At 46.6% G+C, this 20,751-nt stretch overlaps 1 protein-coding gene across 1 annotated transcript in view; it reads left to right on the forward strand.

The window, feature by feature from the left end:
• The window catches only part of PLCD3 (phospholipase C delta 3), a 72,007-nt gene that overhangs the window by 10,593 nt on the left and 40,663 nt on the right, over nt 1-20,751 (forward strand). The window lies entirely within an intron of this gene.

The following is a 20,751-nucleotide window of genomic DNA, read 5'->3' on the forward strand; positions in this document are numbered from 1 at the left end:
ACATGACCCCAGCAGGGCACAGCAGCCGCGGGCCAGGCACGGCAGGTGGCCAGGGCGGCATATGGAGCGCGGGCAGCCTCTGCGTGCCGCCCCAGCCACCTGCCGGCCAATGGGCCTGGCTTTGCTTTGTGATGACGTCATCACGTGGTGATGTCATCAAGCAGTCTGGGGGTGCACACATACACTGTGTGTGCACACATGTGGAGGTGGCCATCGGCGCCAGAAACCCTGGTGCTGGCGGTGCCTGTTTAGCTTCTGAGCTCTGAACTCAGGCTAAGCTGGGCTATCCAGGGAGGTCTTTTAAGACCCTTTGAAATCAGTGGGTTTGATCCAGCCGGTTATTTCACTCCATTTTACCCAATACCTCTTCTTCCTACAGTGCCCGTCCAATATGGCTTTTGTCTGGGCAGGACCTACCATCCCTAGCATAGTCTTTTTAGGTGGTAAAAAGGGATCTCTCACTCATTTCTCACCAGCAGAAATGCTGTTTGGATCTTTTCCATTGGGTTTCAAGAGTAGACATGGGCACGAATGGGGAAAAAATTCCAAACACCCTGTTCATTGCCATCCACGAACAATGAACAACAAACAGAACAGAACGTGTCCCCTTAACGAACATGTCCAGTGTTCATGTTCATGGCCCTTTAGAGATCCCTTTAAACTATCAGCTGGAAGGTGGCAGGGGGGATTCCCCCTTGCTGCCTGCTAGCTGATAGTTTAAAGGGTCCTTTCCTGCCACGTGCAAGGGGCAGGGAGGGCCTTTTAAACACCTCACAACCCCCAGCCCTCACCCCCCTGCCCCACCCCAGCGCTGCTGGGCTGCTGCTGCTGGGTGCGAGAGGGACGGAGAGATTCCCTCCGTCCCTCTGACAGTGGGCAGAGCTGGCACCGCAGGCCACTTCTGCCCACTTGTCAGAGGGACGAGGAGGCTCGCCTTGTCCCTCTGACAGTGGGTGGAGCCGGTGTCGCTGCGGTGCTGCTTCTGCCCGCTGTCAGAGGGACGAGTAGAGACTCCCCTAGTCCCTCTGACAGCGGGCAGAGCCAGTGCCACCACGGGGCTGCTTCTGCCCGCTGTCAAAGGGATGAGGAGAGACTCCCCTGGTCCCTCTGGTAGTGGGCAGAGCTGGCACTGCTGCGGGGCCGCTTCTACCCACTGTCAGAGGGACAAGGAGGCTCGCCTTGTCCCTCGGACAGCGGGCAGAGCCAGTGCCTCCGTAGGGCCGCTTCTGTCCGCTGTTAGAGGGGTGAGGAGAGACTCCCCTGGTCCCTCTGACAGCAGGCAGAGCTGGTGCTGCTACGGGGCCGCTTCTGCCCACTGTCAGAGAGACGAGGAGAATCTCCTTGTCCCTCTGACAGCGGGCCGGTGCCATGGGGCTGCTCCTTCCCAGTGCCAGCAGGATGGAGAGATTCTCTCCGTCCCTCTCGCATCGGGAGAGCCGGCGCCGCCCCCTTTGCTGTCATTTTCTCTTCACAGTGGCAAAAACTGTACTGCCTGTTGGAAGCTACTTTGAGGGGTTACAAAACTGACCTTCCCAATGTCCAATACCCACCAAATTTTCAGGAGACATAGTCGTCACTGTCCTCTGAAGACTCGCCAAGTTTCAGAGAGATTGCCGCCCGGGAAAGGTATGATCCATGGGTTCCCCCCCTTTGCTGTCTATTTCTCTTCTGAGTGGCAAAAACTCTACTGTCTGCTGGAAGCTGAAGGGTTAAAGCCAGAAGGAAAGCCAGAAGGAGTTCAGACAGAGTTCAGTCCTTGCTGTTGCCAGGGGAATTGATTGAAGGTGCCTGAGTGTCTGGCTTCCCGAACAGCGGCCTAACGCAAGGCTTGCGAAGACCACCTGTTCATTTGGAATGGGGACTCACGAACGGCCCATTTGCAAACAGACGAATGGGTTGTTCGTGGTTTTTTTTCATTCATATTGCTGTTCGTGCCCATGTTTATTCAAGAGTGGTTGTGACTGAATCTCATTCCACTTACTCATTTGATAGATAGGTTTCCACATCCCACATGTTTAAGGAATAGTAGATAGTAGTGTGGGTAGTGCAGGTAGTAGCGTGACTGTTTTATTTCTGGATTGTGCCCTCCTCACACATTTTGTGTAAACTGAAATAGTATAACTTCCACCCAAGGCAATCCCCCAATGCTTGTAGTGCCTGAAACGATTAATAAATTGCAGGATGTCACCAGCTCAGGAGCTGGACTGCAAGATTCTTGGGACCCTTCCAAGAGGGACAGGCATTGTGAGGTGGTGTTGAAGGGAAGGCATTTATCTGATTTGGCACGCAATCCTCTTTCTGTGTCTCTCACTCTGACACAACTTTCCTCCTAAGATGCCAGCTGTCCCTGCTGTGGAAAGCCAGTTCTTGGTTCACCAGAATTCCGTTCTGCATTCACATGTGAAGTTGAACGTATCCAAAGGTGTTCTCTTAAGCAACAACAAGATGTGCCTCTCTTCTTGTGAAGGTGGGATATGTATGTCATACAATATTTCAGCAGATGCTTCAACTTCACAGTACTTTGCAGCACTGTGAATCTGCAGAGAGGCCGTGTTCATTTTCAGCCAGTTTGCCACAAACCTCTGAGGATCTCAGAATTTGCTAGACCTTACATTAATCAGGATATAGTTAAGCATTTGGTTTTCTGTAACCAGTGCATTCTAAGTTTTGTCTGGACCTTATAGATCTTTCTGAAAAAATAACTTTTTATAGCTAGACACACAAGGGTCCCTTCTTGTGCTCTTCTCTCAACACAACTGAAGGAAGCAATTGGATAATATAGGAATTGCAGAATCAGGAAACGGCAAAACCTTCAAAGGGCCTGAAAAAGCCACCCCTGAACTAACTGGCTGTGTGTTTATGAACATACAGGATTTCCTAACATTGCACAATCCCATCCAAAACTGCATGCAAAAACAGCACCCAACCCTGACAAGTGTGAGGAAGCTTGTTGACGGGACCAAAACAGCTCGAGTTTTCTCGCTGGGGAAAGGAGCAAGCCTTCTGTTCATTACTAGAGAATTATGAGCATTGTGCCAAGAGAGAGAAAAGCAGAGAGTGAGATAGAGGATTTATTCCTGCCCTGAAATGGCCAGCATGTCGGCGATCTTGCAAGGTGAGTCACTATCTGCCTGGGCTGGGGCCACTTGTAGGTTCAGGGGGATTTAGGCTGTGGTTCAGTTGGGTACTTTTAGACTTGCCACTCCCCCCCCCCCATGGTAATATATTCTTCACATGTGAAGTGCAGGATGAATGTTGAACAAGCTTGTCTCATCCCATTTTACCATCTCCACAGATAAATACAGATGTTGTCACTTGGACTCAGGAATAAGTCTCACTGATCTTGGTAGGGCTTGTTATCTTCAGCCTGATTCTCTCCCAATGAAGAAGTTCTAGTTCGAAATGCTTTGGGAGGGTCTCCTTTTGATTGCACGTAGATTAAAACGCTGGACTGCTTTTGTGGGTTTTCTGCTGACTTTTTTTTTCTCTTGGTATCAGCTTTTCTCCGTGCCCCAAACATGCACTGTTCTTTCCCCGTGGCAGGGATTAGCTGCCTCAGTCTCTTTTGGAGCATGGCTTCATTTAGCGTTGCTTGCAGACCGGATTCATCTGCTCTGATTTTCCTCTAGTTTCCCCATTCTTTCACAATGCCGTTCGGGTCAGCTTTGGGGTGTGCTAACAATGTAGATAAAGTATCTGGATCTCAGGGCTCAACTGGAATGATCAATGTTTTGGCCTCCTAAGGACGGTCTTCAGGGGAAGGAGAGGAATCTCTGGCCAATGAATCCGAAACTGTGAGGGTATTTTGCAGGGGGCCTATCCCCAAGTTTAAACCGAAGGCAGCCTTTTATCTCACCATCCCTCCCATCTATCTGTGAAGATGTCAGAGTGCAGGTAAACAAAATGGATGTGTGGGACATGTATGGGGAGCCCCAGCAGTGCCGCTAGTGCCTTCTCAGAGGCTTGGCCCAACTTCTTTTGTATGCTGAAATGATCTCTTTGGTGTGTGTGTGTGTGTGTGTGTGTGTGTGTGTGTGAGAGAGAGAGAGAGAGAGAGAGAGAGAGAGAGAGGGAGGAGGATGCCTACCCCTGGTTTAAACAACCACACTTTCAACCATGTTCTTCCATGCATCTTTTTTCCTCTGCAGGAGAAAGTGACGGATGCAGGCATAATTTTTTAAAGAATACTTGGAAGTCAGTTAGAAGGAAATTCTTGACATGTTTCTTAGAAATAAATCATCACTTTCCACATCACTCCCTGCTCCTTCACCACTGCCTTTTGGTTCTGATCTAGGCTCTGCCACTGTGACCCAGGGGCTGGGATCTGAGACACAAGAGGGTCAGACCTGTCAGCCTTATGTGTAAATGCATATAGAGAAGAAAGCTCAAACCATGTAATAACAGGAATGGGGATTTTTGAGCTGTTATTGCAGGATAGTGGTGTGGCCAAGCTACAGGATTGCCTGTGAAGCGGGGAGAGCCTTAGTATCATTTCCAGTGATGGGGAACTGTTTCCACATCAGCTTGTCTGCTGAGAAACCCCCAATGCATTGCAGAAGATTCTGGCATGCATTTGAGTGTGCAGCTCCAGTCCATGGCAAGCACTGGCCCAAGTCTGTTGACGCTTATGGTCCATCAACCTGTGAAGAGTGCACCCAAGAATGCACTCGAAACTCTCCGGAGGAGCCCAGTTGAAGGGGAAGACTGGTAATGGGTGGGTGTGCTGTCTTTCAAGGAAGCTTGGCTGGCATTATTTATTTATATATTTCATTTATCCTCTTCCTTTCACTCCAGGAGGGACCCAGAGAAATTTACATCCTCCTCCTTTCTTCCAGTTTTATCCTTACAACAACCCTGTGAGACAGGTTAGGCTGAGAGGGTATGATGAGCTTCCACGGCAGAGCGGGGATTTGAACCTGCATCTCTCAGATCCTAGTCCAGCAGTCTAATCATTACATTACACTGACAGTCTTTACTGGCCAGTGTGTTCCTTCTGTGTTGGTAATTTGCAGGGCTGGTAAGGAGGTGGTTCACCCTTACTATGCCTGCCAGTTCTCCCCTGCAAATGCCCTCTAACCTTGTTCAAGTGTAACCAAGGAGACCTGAATTGGAACCCTACACTTTTCTCATGGTGGATGTTCTGGTTGTGATAGATAGTGATTGATGTACACCTTGATATATTTGCAGGGAAACACTGTGTCCCTGGAACTAAGAATCAATAACAATGTATAGGAATGTGCAAGCCATTTGCTGGCAGAGGAAGACCTGAGAGGCAGATAGAGGTGGTGGTGGAGCGGCATCTGTGTTATGGACTGAATGGACTGAAGCCAGATCACTTGTGGAACTTGGCATTGTGTTTGGATCCCAGGGTGCAAGCTGGGGAGGGAAAGTGCCCTGTGCATTTCAGCACAGGGAGTGAGGCAACCTCTACATTTTTCTCCTGCCAGGCGTGGCTATTTGGCAAAAGATTGTTGCTGTTTTCTAGGCTGGAGGGGAAATGGCATGTTTGTTTTGAGTGAGAGACAGATAGGAGCTCTTTGCAACAGGAACCGTGGTCAAAAGCCAACCTTTAATTTTACTGCTCTGGTATTTATTCTCTTGAACCGATTAGTGTGTTTTAATCTGAGTCTTTATTTAGAAAGCAGTTCTTCTCTGGTGTGTATTTCTGACATTCCTTTTCTGTGTTCCACCCTAAAGGCAACAATAAAGAAGCTCCAAGGGTGAACAGATGCAAAGATTTTTTTTTTGTTCTCTGTGAATGTTTTTTACCAAGCTTTTGGTTTATATGGCTTCTAACTTTGGCCACTGTGAAGGAATGTGGGTCTCTATAACCTCTTGTTCTGCAAAGATTCATAAAAATTTCCTCCCAGTTTGCAAGATGTTGTATGCTGACATAGTGCACATTTAAAATATATATCTCTTGCAGTATTTTTAATTTTAATTTTTGTAGGAAGTGTTGGACTAGGTTCTGGAAGAACGAGGTTCACATCCCCACTTTGCCATGGAAGCTTGTTGGGTGATTTTGGGCCAGTCACTCACGCTCAACCCAACCTACCTTACAGGGTTGTTGACAGGATAAAACAGGGGAGAGGAGAATGATGTATGCCCTTTGGGTCCTATCAGGGAGAAAAATGGTTGTATAAATGAAGTAAACAGATAAATAAATTCAGTTCAGCTCTGACCCATGGGGGGATGTTGCATCACGACGTTTTCTTGGCAGACTTTTTACAGGGTGGTTTGCCATTGCCTTCCCCAGTCATCTACACTTTACCCCCAGGAAACTGGGTACTCATATTACCGACCTAAGAAGGGTGGAAGGCTGAGTCAACCTTGAGCCGGCTACCTGAACCTGGCTTCCACCAGGATCGAACTCAGGTTGTTGTGAGCAGAGCTTGGGCTGCTTACCACTCTGCGCCACAAGGCTCCTTCAGTTGTCAGATGGTGGCAGGTATAAATAAGGGCTAGACAAGGGGTTCAGGAATCATAGAGGTGTACTGTGTTTTACATGGAAAGCTTTAATTGCCTTTTCTTAGCAGTGTGGGCCCTGTTTCACAACGCACCCCACCTCACTAGAGCAGGACTTTTGACACAGACCCCCCAAGCCTCCATCTGAATTTCCCTGATACAAGCCAGAGCTGTTCTACCCTTTTCAAAGGGTGGTGGTGGTGGTGCAGAATTTGCTTCTTTAGAAAGGTCTTTGATTGTGGAGTACTTGGCACTTATATCCTTCTTTTCATAATATTTTGGTGGAGTTGTTTTAATTTGATACATTTAGTTGCCTTGGGCAATCTAGTTTCTTGTTTAAAAAAATCAGCAAGCCTACCTGGAATGAGGGAAAAAGGCTTCTACATAGATTTGTAGACTTGAAATCCTGGCTGTAGTCACTGTGAAAATAAAAGGACTGGACAAAAGGGCCCTTTCCCCTTCCAGCTCACTTTCCCCTAGACCACAGCCTATATAAAAGCTACCCAGTTTGCCAGCTGCCTGGCAGTAACAGAGTTTTGCTGAGAACTTGTTCAGCTTGTGTGGTGTACATTTGGCATCTTCTCCCTCAAAAAATCACGTCTCCCTTCTTGGTCCAGCACTTAGGCCTTGCGAACAAAACATGGATGTGTTTGTTCTTTTTATTAAGAAATCCTCTCTAATGGAAGCCTAACAACATCCCTGGCCATCGTCACACGGGTCCTTATTTTGTCAGTTTTGCACTAGAAATCATTTCTTCTGTTATCGTTATTAGAACGGATTCTCGCATCTTTTGATGACTGCTTGTGCTTCCAGTCAGTCACATTAAAAGGGAAAAGCACAATTTGACGGTCAGTCAAAGCGCCTCTGGAAACAGGGCCCTAAAAATCCTGCCCCTTAAAAAAAAATTTTTTTCGCATATTTGCGCTATATCACTCTTCTATTATACCAATGTTGTGCTGGGCTAACCCAAAAGCCAACTGTGATAGGTAGCAGAGGTTTCCCGCCCATGGCAGAATAGTGCTATAGCGTTATAAGGCTGACGTTTTTTTAAAAAAAATTACTTTGAGGCTTAATTGTGGGTCGCGCTGGGGCTTGTGGGAGTGTAGGGCAGGAGAATCAGTGTTAGGTGAGACAGATGATCGGGGAGAGTGAGCGTTTTGGTGCTGCAAAGCATTCATTGTCGATCGAGGGCATTCATATGGAAGTGAATAAAGACAACATAAAGAGTCACAAAGCATGAATTGGGGAGAATGGCGAAATTGCAAGAGAACTGGAATAAGGTGAGCATTCAGTGGGAGATGGCGCTAGTTTGGCACTAAATTTATGGCCTTGTGACGACGGCCCCTGTTGGCTCGGACCAGGTCCCTATTACACAGGCCTCCAGCAGCAGCCAACCACATGCCTTTGGGAAGCCCCTGGGTAGTCAGCAGCCCTGTGTTGTTCCCCCACCAGTTGGCTTTCAGAGCCAAGCTACGAGTGACACTTGACGTAGGTTTGACACTTGTCAGCTTTCCTCAAGTTTTGATGGGAAATGTAGGCGTCCTGGTTTTACAGCTTGGCTCTCCATTACAGCTGCAAGACCAGGATGCCTACATTTCCCATCAAAACTTGAGGGAAGCTGACAAGTGTCCAACCTGTGTCAGGTGTCACTTGTAGCTTGGCTCTCAGAGGTATACCATGTCCAACTGTGACACTTCTGTTTAGCTATCATTTCCTCCATGAATGTTGCTAATCCTCTTTTCAAGCTATCTATGCCAATAACCATCACCACATCTTGGGTCCACACATTCTCTTTATAGCATGAAGAAGGATCTTCTTTTGTTTAATTTCATTTATACCCCACTTTCCTTCCATCAAGTACTTCAGGCAACATACTCGGGTTTCCCAGAGGGTCTCCCATCCCAGCGCTAACCAGATTTGCCAAGTTTCAGCAGGGATGGTATACCAGGTGCCTTGGCAACCTTACCTTGAGACTGGGGACTCTTTTGACAGGCTTGAACTTATTTCTAATCAGTTTCAGGGGATTTCTGAGTTATGCGTTCTGAGAGAGAGAGAAACAGTTTCTCCCATGTCATTCATAATTTTTATACATTTTTGTCAGGCCTTCACTCATTTGTTTTTTCCTTGATCCTGTGGATGGGATTTTATAACTGCTCACCTCCTCCATACATATTACATTGATTTAAAGCATGTACCTGGCCTTCCTGCCATAAAATCACTTCAAGGTAGCTTGTAGAAAGTATAATCACACCTCAAAAAACAAACATCTGAATAATAGTATCAGCAGGATAATGGAATAGTTCTCAACATGGGTCATCCAAAGCCTTTGAAAATCAGACCATTTAGGTACTAAAAGACAAATATTTCTCAGGGGAGAATTCTCTGTCTAGGGTCCAAGCTACACATGACGAATGACACTTGAACAGCAAGTGTATTTCTCCCTGTTCACTTGCCCTCCACTCAATCCACTTGCCGTTCAAGTGTCATTCGTCATGTGTAGCTTGGCCCTAGGGTACCACCCCAATAAAGACACTGTTCACTGTTACCACTCACTTAATCACTGAAGTTGTGGAAAATCCCACTGTAGGAAGTCTAAGGACTGTCTCCATGAACAGGTAACTGATACAGAAGCCCCACTTCTGTAGGGCAAAACCTGCCCTTTGAATTGCACTCCTAAACAAACTGGAAGCCAATGGCAGTCTTTTAATATCAGTAAAATACTATCCATCTCAATAAAGCTCAGCTGGAATTCAGGAGCCATTTTGTCGTGGGTTTTGTGCAGAACAGAAGCACCATCTCTGAGGCAATCTCTTTGTGCTATTTTGTAATTGTCATAAGTTCTCATTTTGTTTGCAGCTTCTGGGCCGCAACATCTACCACAGTAAAAAAGAAAATTAAAATATAATTCATGACATCATAACCCTGTTAAGAAATAGCTCAATTTCTCAGAATGTGGTTTCTAGGGGGAAAATTGGAATTTGAGAAGGAGAGCTTGGAATATCGACCTAGAGTTGGCTGAGACTTGCAGGGGTTTGCCATTATTTGGGGCAGGTTGGTAGTGGTTGCCAAAGTTGTTTGCTGTGAATAGGAAGCAGGGGAAACTGATTTGTTGCCTAGTGTCGGGGCTGAGGAAGAGTAACACCAGTAGTGTAAGTAAATTGGTTCCCTTAAAAAAAAGTGGCATCCCCTGCCTCCTGTCCAGGTGAGAGCAGAATGGAAGAGAGATTTCCACTTCTGAGGCATAGGGCCTAGCCAGTATATGATGGGCATTGGCAAGGAAGGAGAAAGTGGCATTGGGGCCTATAGAAATTTAAAACAAAATGGGGGTCCTCAGATGGCTAAAGTTTGAGAACCATTAGATGAGTCACACCTCCAGAGACTTTAGGGCAGTGGGGTGGGGAGGACCCAACTAGCAGAAGCTGTTGCTGACCAATCTAATGCCAAAAGGCCTTCCTGAACTCCGATTGTCATGTTAGAATCCAGACCTTGTATAATAGCCAAGAGATTGAGGCCTGGTCCGCAGTTGTACGGGATTGAGGTGACAGACATGAGGAGACAAGAAGGATCGCACCACTTCCGTCTGCAGGTGGAAGATCACATTTTGGAGTGATCTTCTTTGGTCAAGCTTCCCTGCCAATAGAAACCTAGCACTGCAAGCAAGGAGAGGGGGTAGAATCTTTCTTCCTCTTGTGCTGGTTTTCTGTTTGCTTGAAGTTTTATTTTTTTAATTTGAAGGAACACTCAAAGCTGCCTGGAAATGGTGCAGTTTATTGTGCTTACCACCTCACTGCTGCCCCGTTCACCAGTGTATGTGTGAACCAGGGCTCATTTCAAGGGGGAACACACAGGAACGCAGTTCCGGCAGTTTCCCAAAGAGTTCACATGTCAGGTAGCCCTGCCCACCTGACTCCCGGCCATTTTGGGCCCGTTTCAGCCTGGATTGGGGCCAAAACGGCCCAGATCGGGCCTCTGACGGGTGGTGGATCACTCTCCCACTCATCAGTGGCCTGAATCTGACCATTTTGGGCCCCTTTTCAGCCATTTTCAGCCCCTTTTTGCCATTTTGGGTCCCATTTCGGCCCTGAATGGCCAGGATTAGGTCCAAAACAACCAGAATAGGTGATGTCAGGGGGTGTGGCATATGCAAATCAATTATACTAATAGCACATTTCCGGTGATGGCAAGAGGCGTGACATATGCTAATGAGTTCTGCTAATGAGTTCCTACAGCTCTTTTTCTATGAAATGACCCCTGGTGTGAACCATGCATGAACTGAGGAAAAATTAGCTCCATCCCTGGCTTGAAGCACACCTCTGCTGTCAGCTGCTAGGGGGCCTTGGTTCTCTCTAAACCCTACTGGAGTTCTTGCTATTGACATATCCAAAGGCACAGATTTTGCTACCAGAGTGCGCATTATTCTGTGTGGTTTTGGAGCAACAGGAGCAGTTTCCTCTTCCTGCTCTTCTTTTGCTGGTCTGGGAGGAAGTGAAAGCCACCTGCTTTGTCTCTTTGCTGCTTTCAAATGCTTGACATCACCCTCTGTAAGTGGGACTCACAGCCCTGCCTTTTCTGTTAGTCGGGGTTAGCTCCTCCGAGTTCCTCAGCCTTCACCGTATCCATCTCACCCTTCCAGGCAGCCTCTGAGAATGACAACTTGCTTAGGCGTGGGCAGCCTGTCAGCTGGCTGGCACAGGTATGCTCTTGCAAGGCCAGAGTACAAACATTCCAGAGATGCAAAACATTCCTTCTGCTAAGGAATGGTTCCTTTTCATTGTTAACCCTGAAAAAGCCTCAAGCCCAGTGGCTGGGAACAGCCAGGCCTGGCATTGGATGCCCAGAACAGTGGTCTAAAAGGTGGACGACGTGCTTTGAAATCATAACAGAATCACCATACTGGAATGATCTTATCGAGGCACTTCACTGGCTCCTCACCTGTAGAAACCTTTTCCGAACTGTAGAGCCAGAAAGGGAGGGAGGGAAGGAAGGAAGGAAGGGCACTCACAAGTCCAGGAACAGGGCAGCCTATCCTAACACATACTGTGGGTCTTATGGTGTGGTGATGTAGTGTGATGTGTTTAGAGTGTTGGACTAGGACTGAGGAGACCTGGGTTCAAATCCCTACGCTGTAATGGAAGCTTACTGGGTGACCTTGTGTCAGTCACTCTCTCTCAGCCTAATCTACCACAGAGGGTTGTTGGGAGGATAAAATAGAGGACAGAAAGAAACATGTACACCGCCCTGAATTCCTTGGAGGAAGGGCAGTGTAAAAAAACACACACACACACACCAAACAAATAAATGTTTTCCTCCAGACTTGCCTTCTTCCAGTTAGAAGGCACACCCAGGTCAGTAGCCAGGCAGCCACATGGGGGGCAGACGCCACTGTTCTTATGATTATGTGTTCTAAAAGTAAACCTTTCTGAGTGCAGCAATGAAGTGTGACTACCAGAACTTTTGAAAGCTTGGGCTAACACATCCACCATCACAGCTTGCTCCCTTTTCTGACTCCACCCTCTTTTGCTTGCCTTGGTTGCCCAAAAGAAAAAAGTGGTAACTCTGGAGCCTGCAGACACTCTCAGGGCATGAGATGCAGCACTTTGCCTCTAGAATTCAACACTCTCTGTAAACAGCACTGGGTGGTCTGGAAGCCCTTCCCCATAATATCCCAGATGGGGTTACCCAGCGAAAGGGGGAATGTAGTCTGCACTGGCACACGAGCAATTTGAGTTTAGTGTGTTCCCAGCTTGGGCTCTGCAGTTGACAACAGGTGCCAGGGCTGAACGGGTCCTATCCTGATGCATTTCCAGTTTTGCTCCAGTTTGGCACATCAGGTTTTTTGGGAGGGAGCATCCACAAGACATTATTCCCTAATTGCCCCCATTTTCCAATTTCCCCCCCATCTTTGCTGTGATCTTAAATGTGTGTGTATGGCCCATCAAATCACAATTGACTTATGGAGACCCCAGCAAGGGACTTTTAAGGCAAGTGAGAAGCAGAGATGGTTTGCCAGTGCCTTCCTCTGCAGAGTCTTCCTTGGTGGTTGCCCGTCTGACCCTGCTTAGCTTCCGAGAGCCAGACTGCCTTAGAGATTGTGTTCACAATGGCTCTGGTCAGGCCTGATTTAGATATGAGCATGCACTTACGAAGCCCTGAGCATCTGGTTATGTTTCCTATATAAAATCATTTAATTCCTAGCAAGAGGTACACCACAGGTAACGATTTAGGTTCATTACTGAGTATTGTACACAAGTAATACAATTACAGAATCTCTGCTTCCCTTCTAAGCCTTTATTTTTATGACATAATTATTCAGCGTTCTTAATATCAGCTCATTCAACAGAAAATCATACCATCCATTATAACCACATAGATCATTAATGGAGAGCAATTACACCAGTCCAAAAAAGTATCTTACCCAAAGATACAAAGGTCACAGGCAAGAAGCCCCTTCTAGGAAGGAGCTCCCAATCAAGTCAGCTTCTTATATTTACAGGGTTTCAAAACCTTCTTGTAAGAATAGCTGTCTGTCCCAGTTCAAAGGGGCACACATTCCTGGCTAATTTGTTATCTTATAACTTCAAACACCAGGCAAGGTTATCCATATTTGAAACATCTTCTTAAAAAATATAAAAATAGTTCATTCTTGCCACCTCTTATCTTAACAAAGGCTATGTAAAATGAGTTATTACAAGTTTTTCATACATCTGAATATCTTTTGGTCCTCCACCAATATATCTATCCTAATGTCAGGGTCTTATGGCCATCAATTTTGGGGGAAGGAAAGGCAGTCTGTAGGTGCTCAGCAATAGGTTGCTATTCCATGTCATTTCATCTCTGCCTTTTTATCAGGGGACTTGGAATGGCAGGTAGCAGGTATCTAATTTTATCCCTGCAACATCTCTTTAAGGTGGGTGAAGGGAGGAAAGGATAGAGTTGCCATCCTTCCGGTGGGGCCTGGCAATCTCCCAGAATTATAACTGATCTCCAAACTCCCCTGGAGTCTATGGTATTATACCCTACGGAGGTTCTTTCCCATCCCAAACCCCACCCTTCCCAGGCTCCAACCCCCAAATCTCCAGGAATTTCCCAACCTGGAGCTGGCAGCCATAGGAAAGAATGAGAATCAGTGCCTTTCCTCTGTCCACCCAGTGAACTTCATAGATGAGTGGAATCCTAGTTGAGGCCCAATGCTAATCTTCAGATGCTCAGTTGGAACCCAAAAGGAGTGTTAAAATTTAGTGAGCCCCCCCCTTATTTTCCCAAGGCTTCACATCAATACTCAATACCTAGTCTAAAGTGAGTTACATCTTTTACACTGGCACTATCATAATTTCTTTTGAGTTTTTTTAAGAGAAGGAGGAGAGTGGAGAAAAACAGAGCAGGTAGCAACCAAGGGTTCGAGTGCAGGTGATTAAAAACTAGAAATGGGTTTCCTGCTACAGGCTAAGATTCAAGGTAGCTTTTGGCTTTTGAAATGGGGAAGGATGCAGTGTCCTCATGCATGCTCCTGGACTTACTCCTGGTTCAGTTAAATCCCCTCCATTCCAGGAAAAGGACATTTGCATTACGGAGAGAGGATGCAGCAGATAACAGAAACAGCATCAGCTAGGCTGCAAGCAGTCAGTGAAACCAAGGCCAACGATGAATGGAATGTCTTGCAGAACTGCTATTGCTTTTACGCTAAAGGGGCAGAAGAGTTACATAAGGATGATGGGTTTAAATATAGAAGCATGGGGAAACTTCTTACGCAATACAGGCGAACAGTTTCTGTGAGCGAGCTGTAAGCGGTGCAGAGTGGACAGAGGTTTCTTTGAGTTTGCTCAAGCCTGTTTCACTCACTTTGTGGAATGATTCAGAACCAATGCAACTTTCTTTGTTGCCTTGCTGGGATACAAGTCTAGGAGGTTTAAAAAGTGGTTGCAACTTCTGCTGCTCCGGTACCGCAGGAAGTGAAAGGTGGCCTCATCATGGAGGGTGAAATGGTGTGCCACAACAGTGCCAGACCCACGCAGAGTTGCTTTCTTTTTTTCTAACAGGACTCTTGTGTGGTGCGACAGGCAGACATTCAATAGTGGCAGCTATTCACCTCCTGCATGGCAGCCAACACTTCACTTCTTTAAGAGTCTGTCACAGTGAAAGGCGTAGGAGCATTGACAAAAGTGAAAGGTGGTAACTCTGGAGCCTGCAGACACTCTCAGGGCATGAGATGCAGCACTTTGCCTCTAGAATTCAACACTCTCTGTAAACAGCACTGGGTGGTCTGGAAGCCCTTCCCCATAATATCCCAGATGGGGTTACCCAGCAAAAGGGGGAATGTACTCTGCACTGGCACATGAGCTCTTTGAGTTCAGTGTGTTCCCAGCTTGGGCTCTGCAGTTGACAACAGGTGCCAGGGCTGAACTCTGCTGAGCGGTCCTTATCCTGATGCAGTTCTGGTGTTGCTCCAGTTTGGGACATCAGGCTTTTTGGGAGGGAGCATCCACAAGACATTATTCCCTAATTGTCCATTTTCCAGGTTTCCCCCATCTTTGCTGTGATCTTGCTTGTGTGTGTATGGCCCATCAAATCACAATTGACTTACGGCAATCCCAGCAAGGGGCTTTCAAGGCAAGTGAGAAGCAGAGGTGGTTTGCCAGTGCCTTCCTCTGCAGAGTCTTCCTTGGTGGTTGCCCATCCAAGTTCCGACCCTGCTTAGCTTCCGAGATCTGATGAGCTCAGGCTGTACCATGCTGCCTTCCCTCCTGCTGTGCTCTTACCTGAAGTTTGTGATCTTTTTGAAAAGAGTGCATCAAAGCACCTTTGGATTCAGTGGGGATGGGGAAATGCACATTTTCACAGGTCCAGCCCTCATCAGAACCATTTTCCTTGCCCCATTCCCCCCCTCCCAACACGCCGCTGCCATTTCCTCAATGCCACTTGAAGGGCTTCTTCCATCTTTTTAAAAAAGTCAGCCATGCTAGATTACTATAGCACAGGCAGCAGTCTACCAGTGTATTGCCACAATCTTCCAGTTCCTCTGAACTTCCAGTTTTCATTTGTAAAGGGGCAGAATGGTGATTTTGGGGGGCAAGGAGCTGGGGCAAGAAAATGTGGACTCTGTTGCAGCTACAAATCCCTCTGCATTGGCAGCTGCGGTTAGGGCTATACAGAGAATCATCGCTGTGCGGAAGAATCCTCGGAAGGCTCCAGCCAAAAACCCCGAAGACCCACTGGGATGAATATGTCCATTAAACACTTCTGTACAATCCTCAGCTGACCCTTTCCTGTTTCTTGCACATCCTCCTGACCTTTTAAAACCCAGCTGGCTGTAAACAAAAATTCTCACAGATGTTGGGGCAGTGGGGGGGGCGGGTTTGAAGCACAGAGGGAGGGTATAAAATGAAATGATGGAGCCAGCCAAGTTCAAAACCACTCCAGAATTCTCCAGATTGTGCTTCTGTGTCAAAGCCAAGCCAAGTATTTTTTTAAACAACAGTGATGATGTGGTGGTTTCTTGCTAAAATATCAGCTGGGGAACTTGGCTGATAGTCAGATGCAAGAAATAACAAAGAAAGGGGCGCGTTGTTATTGGCTCTTATTTTTCAAAGCAGCTGGAAAACGGTGGGTGAGCTGGTTGTGTTTGTCATACGAGAAAGTTGCGGGGAGGCATCCAAAGCAGGGGGTGTTATTTTGTACCTACAGTGCTCTGCCTCTTTCCTCCTCCACCCTGTCCCATTGCAGCGCCCTGTGGCTTTCCAGGCCCTCTCCCACGCACTCCCTAGCCTGGCATGGCTTTTTCTTTCTGTGGAACCTATCAGAACAGTTTCTGTGCCCCAGAAAGAGGCCTCCCAGGCCAAGAGGTATTTCTCCCCATCCGCCCACTGCCAAGTAGAAATGGCTGTGCCTCAAATCCAGAAAATCATTTCGATTGCAGGCCTCCGCTGACTCACCACTCCTTCCTGGTTAAGTTGGGAGAATTCCCAACCTGTAACAGAGCCACACAAAGGGCCTGCTCTATAGAGCCAAAGGAAAGAGTGAGCAGTTTGCCTCCCTGTTCTGTGCTTGAGTTTCTTTTTTCCTGATTTGGGGGGAAGAGAGAGAGAGACAGAGCGCCAAGCGATCACGTAGTGCAAGTGGAGTGCAAGTGAACAGGGAGGAATACACATGAGTCTGTTTACTTGCCATTCAAGTGTAATTTGTCACTTCTAGCTTGGCCCAGAGCTTTGCAGCCATCCACTGGTTCTTTTCTACTCTGAGCTGATGCTCCTTCCACTTGGGATGTTTGGAGGATCTACAGAGATCAAGGTTTTCAGTTTAGTCCCTGATGTTTGGGAAGTAAGTAGTGCTGAGAAAGATGCACTCTGTAGATGCTCAGAGGCTGAGGCAGTGTGACTGTCCCAAAGTCATCCAGCAAGCTTCCAGAGCAGAGTATAACAAAAAGTATAACATCGGCTTTTGAATCAGTGGCGTGCTGACCTTTGCAGCATAAATGCATATAAAACACAGTAGGTGGGGCAGAGGCTTGAACAGGGAGGTGGTTTTGCTTGGGAAGTGGTCCCTGGCAAGACAATAAGTAATAAAAATAATAACAATGCCTTTACATACATTCTAGACAGATTAGTGCCCACTCAAGAACAGTGAACAAAGTCATTGTTGTCATTATCTCCAGAATACAGCTGGGGAGCTGGGGCTGAGCAGAGAGGATTAAGCAAGGTCACCTGCTGAGCTCAAAGCAGTAGTGGGCTTTGAACCCGACAAGTGCTGATTCGCAGCCCAAACACTTAAGCACTATGCCACAGCAGAATAAGGGTGTTATTATGAGCATCCCTGTTTTCATGTGTGAAATGTTGGAGGCCAGGCACTCTCCTATTAATCAGAGAAATGTTTGCTTTCAAAACGGACAATGGGGTGCATAGAGGGAGAGTAGAGACTCCAAGGATGGGAGGGAAAGAGGCCGTGTGCACTCTTCCTGCCTCCCCCCTTCCCCAGAATGCACCCCTCCCTTCCCCTCTTCCGTAATCACTGGTGGGGTGCGTGCTTCATCCCAGGTGGCAGGAATGGCTCCTCAAGGTGCCAGTCCAAAGAGGCTTTTCCTGCCTGAAGAACTGGGATGTGCAGTGGGGACGGAGTTGTTCCTCCTCTCTCTTGCCTGTCAACTCTTGGAGGAAGTGTTTGTTACACTTCCCTGTGCTCCTTATGTCCCTGTACAGAGGAGAGTGAATGGCAGGAAACTGCTGGAAGGCCCCTGGTTTTGGCTGTGCTGAACACTAGAAATTCAACATGACCAAGAGACAGAAATCCATCCATCCCAGGGTTGAGCCTTCCTTGCCTTGGACCCAGGAAATGGTAGTCCTGCTACTGTGTCCTGTCCTGTCAGTTAAATTCTACAGCTGCCATTTTTTTCTGATGAATGCCCAAACTGGTACACTTTTGGTAAAGACATACCTGCATAGGCTTGCACATTTCCAGCATCTGTGCAAGGATGGCTCTTAAAAATCCACAGCTGGAGAGAGCCTGTGACACACTCCATCCCTTCACAGACAATCACCCAGCCCTTCCAGGTCTCTGAGCACCGGTTTTTCCCAAGGAGGCCTCGTTGTGCAACACTGACACTTAATCGCCACCCAGAAAATCAGATTACAGGCTGCTTCCAAAAATGGCTGAAGTCACAAGGAGAAGGTACCAGGATAAATATAACCACAAATTTTGAAGGAGCACCACACCACATTGAGGGAGCAAGTCTATACTGAGCTCACATCTGTATGTTGCCCTCTGCCTTAAGTCTGTGGTTTGGCTCCCTTGCACAATCCATAACAACTGGGCAACAGAACATTTCCGATCTCACATAAAATCTTTGCTTATCTGTCAAAGATTGTCACTGTAGGTTTTCTGAAATTTATCCCGGTCTTTCCACTCATCAACATAACCTGTTCTCCCTTTTAAAATAGAACTTTTGATGGGCTCACTTGACCATACGCACCCTGCTTTCGAGAGTCCTGGGTTCGATTGCAACCATTCTAATTTGTAGAGGGAGCTGCTGCTCCTTTAAAAAAAAAAATTATGACACCTAAGAGAGAGGGCCTCTGAGTGCCTTTTGGTTCTGACAATGCACCTTTTCAAAACCTGCTTGTTTTTGAAAGATGCAGAGCAACATCATAGTCCTGCATTGTCAGCAAAACAGACCGGCTCCACCTTGTACAAACTCTAGTGTAACCATTTCATTGTTTTCTGCTCTCTGAAGACCGAGGAGTGAGTTGGGAAGGGCCCGAAAGAAGGGAGAAAGCTGAGAATGAAACACAAACTTTAATACAGTTGCCCAGAGCTACTAATCCAAACAGCAAATAGCCGCTATTGATGTGGTCTATTTATCCCTGTTATTGTGGATTCAGTAGCAGACGCTGTGCTGGGCTTAGTTCCCATCCCTTTCCTAGGCAGCTAGCCAGGTTTATTCATTGCCTTTCTCTTTCAGGCAGCCCAGATACTGGGTGCCTGTCTGCAGTCTTATGAGCAAGCATATAAGCTTTTTTCTAGGGGCCAAGCTACAAGTGATGAATGACACTTGAACAGCAAGTGAACAGACTCACTTGTGTTCCTTCCTGTTCACTTGCACTCCACTTGATACGTGATCAAGTGGAGCGCAAGTGGAGTGCAAGTGAACAGGGAGGAATACATGTGTGTCTGTTCACTTGCCGTTCAAGTGTCATTTGTCACTTGTAGCTTGGCTCTAGGTTTCCTGTTCCCATCACTAGATGACAGAATCTTACTGTTTCACTGCCAAGTCCTATGCTGTTGTTTGATTGTGATTTTATTGAATATATTATGTTTTGTATTGGGCCATTTCCACACAGCTTACCTTGTTGTGGAAAATAGCAAAATCTCACACAAAATCATGTGAGAAGATGCTGTGCGATAACAGCATCTTCTCACGTGACAACCGCGTCTTCTCGCAAGATTTCGCTATTTTCCACAAGGTAAACTGTGTGGAAAGTGCCTTGGTTTTTAACTGATGAAATTGTGGTGAACCACTTCGAGCTCTTAAATGAAGAGAAGCGATATAAAAATCAAATAAACAAACGAATAAATATGGAAGAGTATGCCACACACAATAGGGTTTCATATCATTCTTTGGGATGCTGGTACAGATTCTTGAGGCCTGAGGGCCGCTGGTGTTTGTTTTAGTGGACTACAAACTGTGCAGGCCTGATGTTCCTTATCTTGTTCTGGTTGGTGGGATTTTCTAAACTTTACTGCAGGATGAACTCATTCGAGTGCAGTTACAAAATCCAAATTAAAATTTTACAAACGGGGCCGGAATCTAGAACTGCCTTTCTTCGTAGACGTGGTAGCTGGCCATAGCTGTTTGCTGGGAATGACATCTTGCACAAACTCAGAGGCACTGTTGTTCATGTTAGTGTTTTCATGTATTCCATGGCATTAAAAACAGGCTTCTGGAACAGAGATCTGGTTAAACATTGGTGACCGAAGTGTCTCCTCTCTCTGTTCATCCAGGCTACACACTGAGGGCCTAACTACACATCACACTGTTTCTGGCTCTGCTCCAGACCCAGTGAAAACAAACATGTTCTGAGGGCTTTTTGTTGAAACTTGTTTTTCAAGCGTTGGGGCCCAATTCAGGTTGGGATTATGTTGTATGGGCAGAGGGGGTTCAGCCCCCCCCTGCTGTTTTCACAACCTGACATGGCCCCAAGGAAGCCATTGTCTGCCCCATTGGGAAATTTAAGTATTTCCCATACACAAATAACCTTTCAGTACATGTAAGTATAACCACTATTTTGTTTGTTTGGGTTCAATGGGGCTAATTTAGGAACCAAAATTTGCAACACAAGTGTAAATAGAATTTCTTTAAAACAAACCTTTCAACAATCAGAACAATACAACTTTTTAAAAACAAACTCATAGATACAACAAAGAACAGAAACTTGCAGCCAATAATGTCTTTAAGTTCATCCAAATTACTGGTTGCCTTCTGAAGCCACTTCAAGGGAAACAAGATTAAGCTTTTCAGGTTGATCATGGAACAAATTGGAACCCAGGCTTCAATATTCGGCTTGGCAATTATAGCCCTGCAATAATATGATGATTCCAGTAATAATACCAAACTAAATGTAACACACACACATCACTTTTACTCATTGGCCCTTTTCACACTGCTTACCTCCTCCCGGAACGTTGCGAAATACCACGCAAAAAACGCGGAAGATGTCGCGCAAAACTCTCGCGAGAAGACGCTATCTTCCACGTTTTTTGCGCGATATTTTGCGACATTCCGGGAGCAGGTAAGCAGTG

Source organism: Eublepharis macularius, chromosome 12 (genome assembly GCF_028583425.1).
Source record: "Eublepharis macularius isolate TG4126 chromosome 12, MPM_Emac_v1.0, whole genome shotgun sequence".
Classification (NCBI taxonomy): domain Eukaryota; kingdom Metazoa; phylum Chordata; class Lepidosauria; order Squamata; family Eublepharidae; genus Eublepharis; species Eublepharis macularius.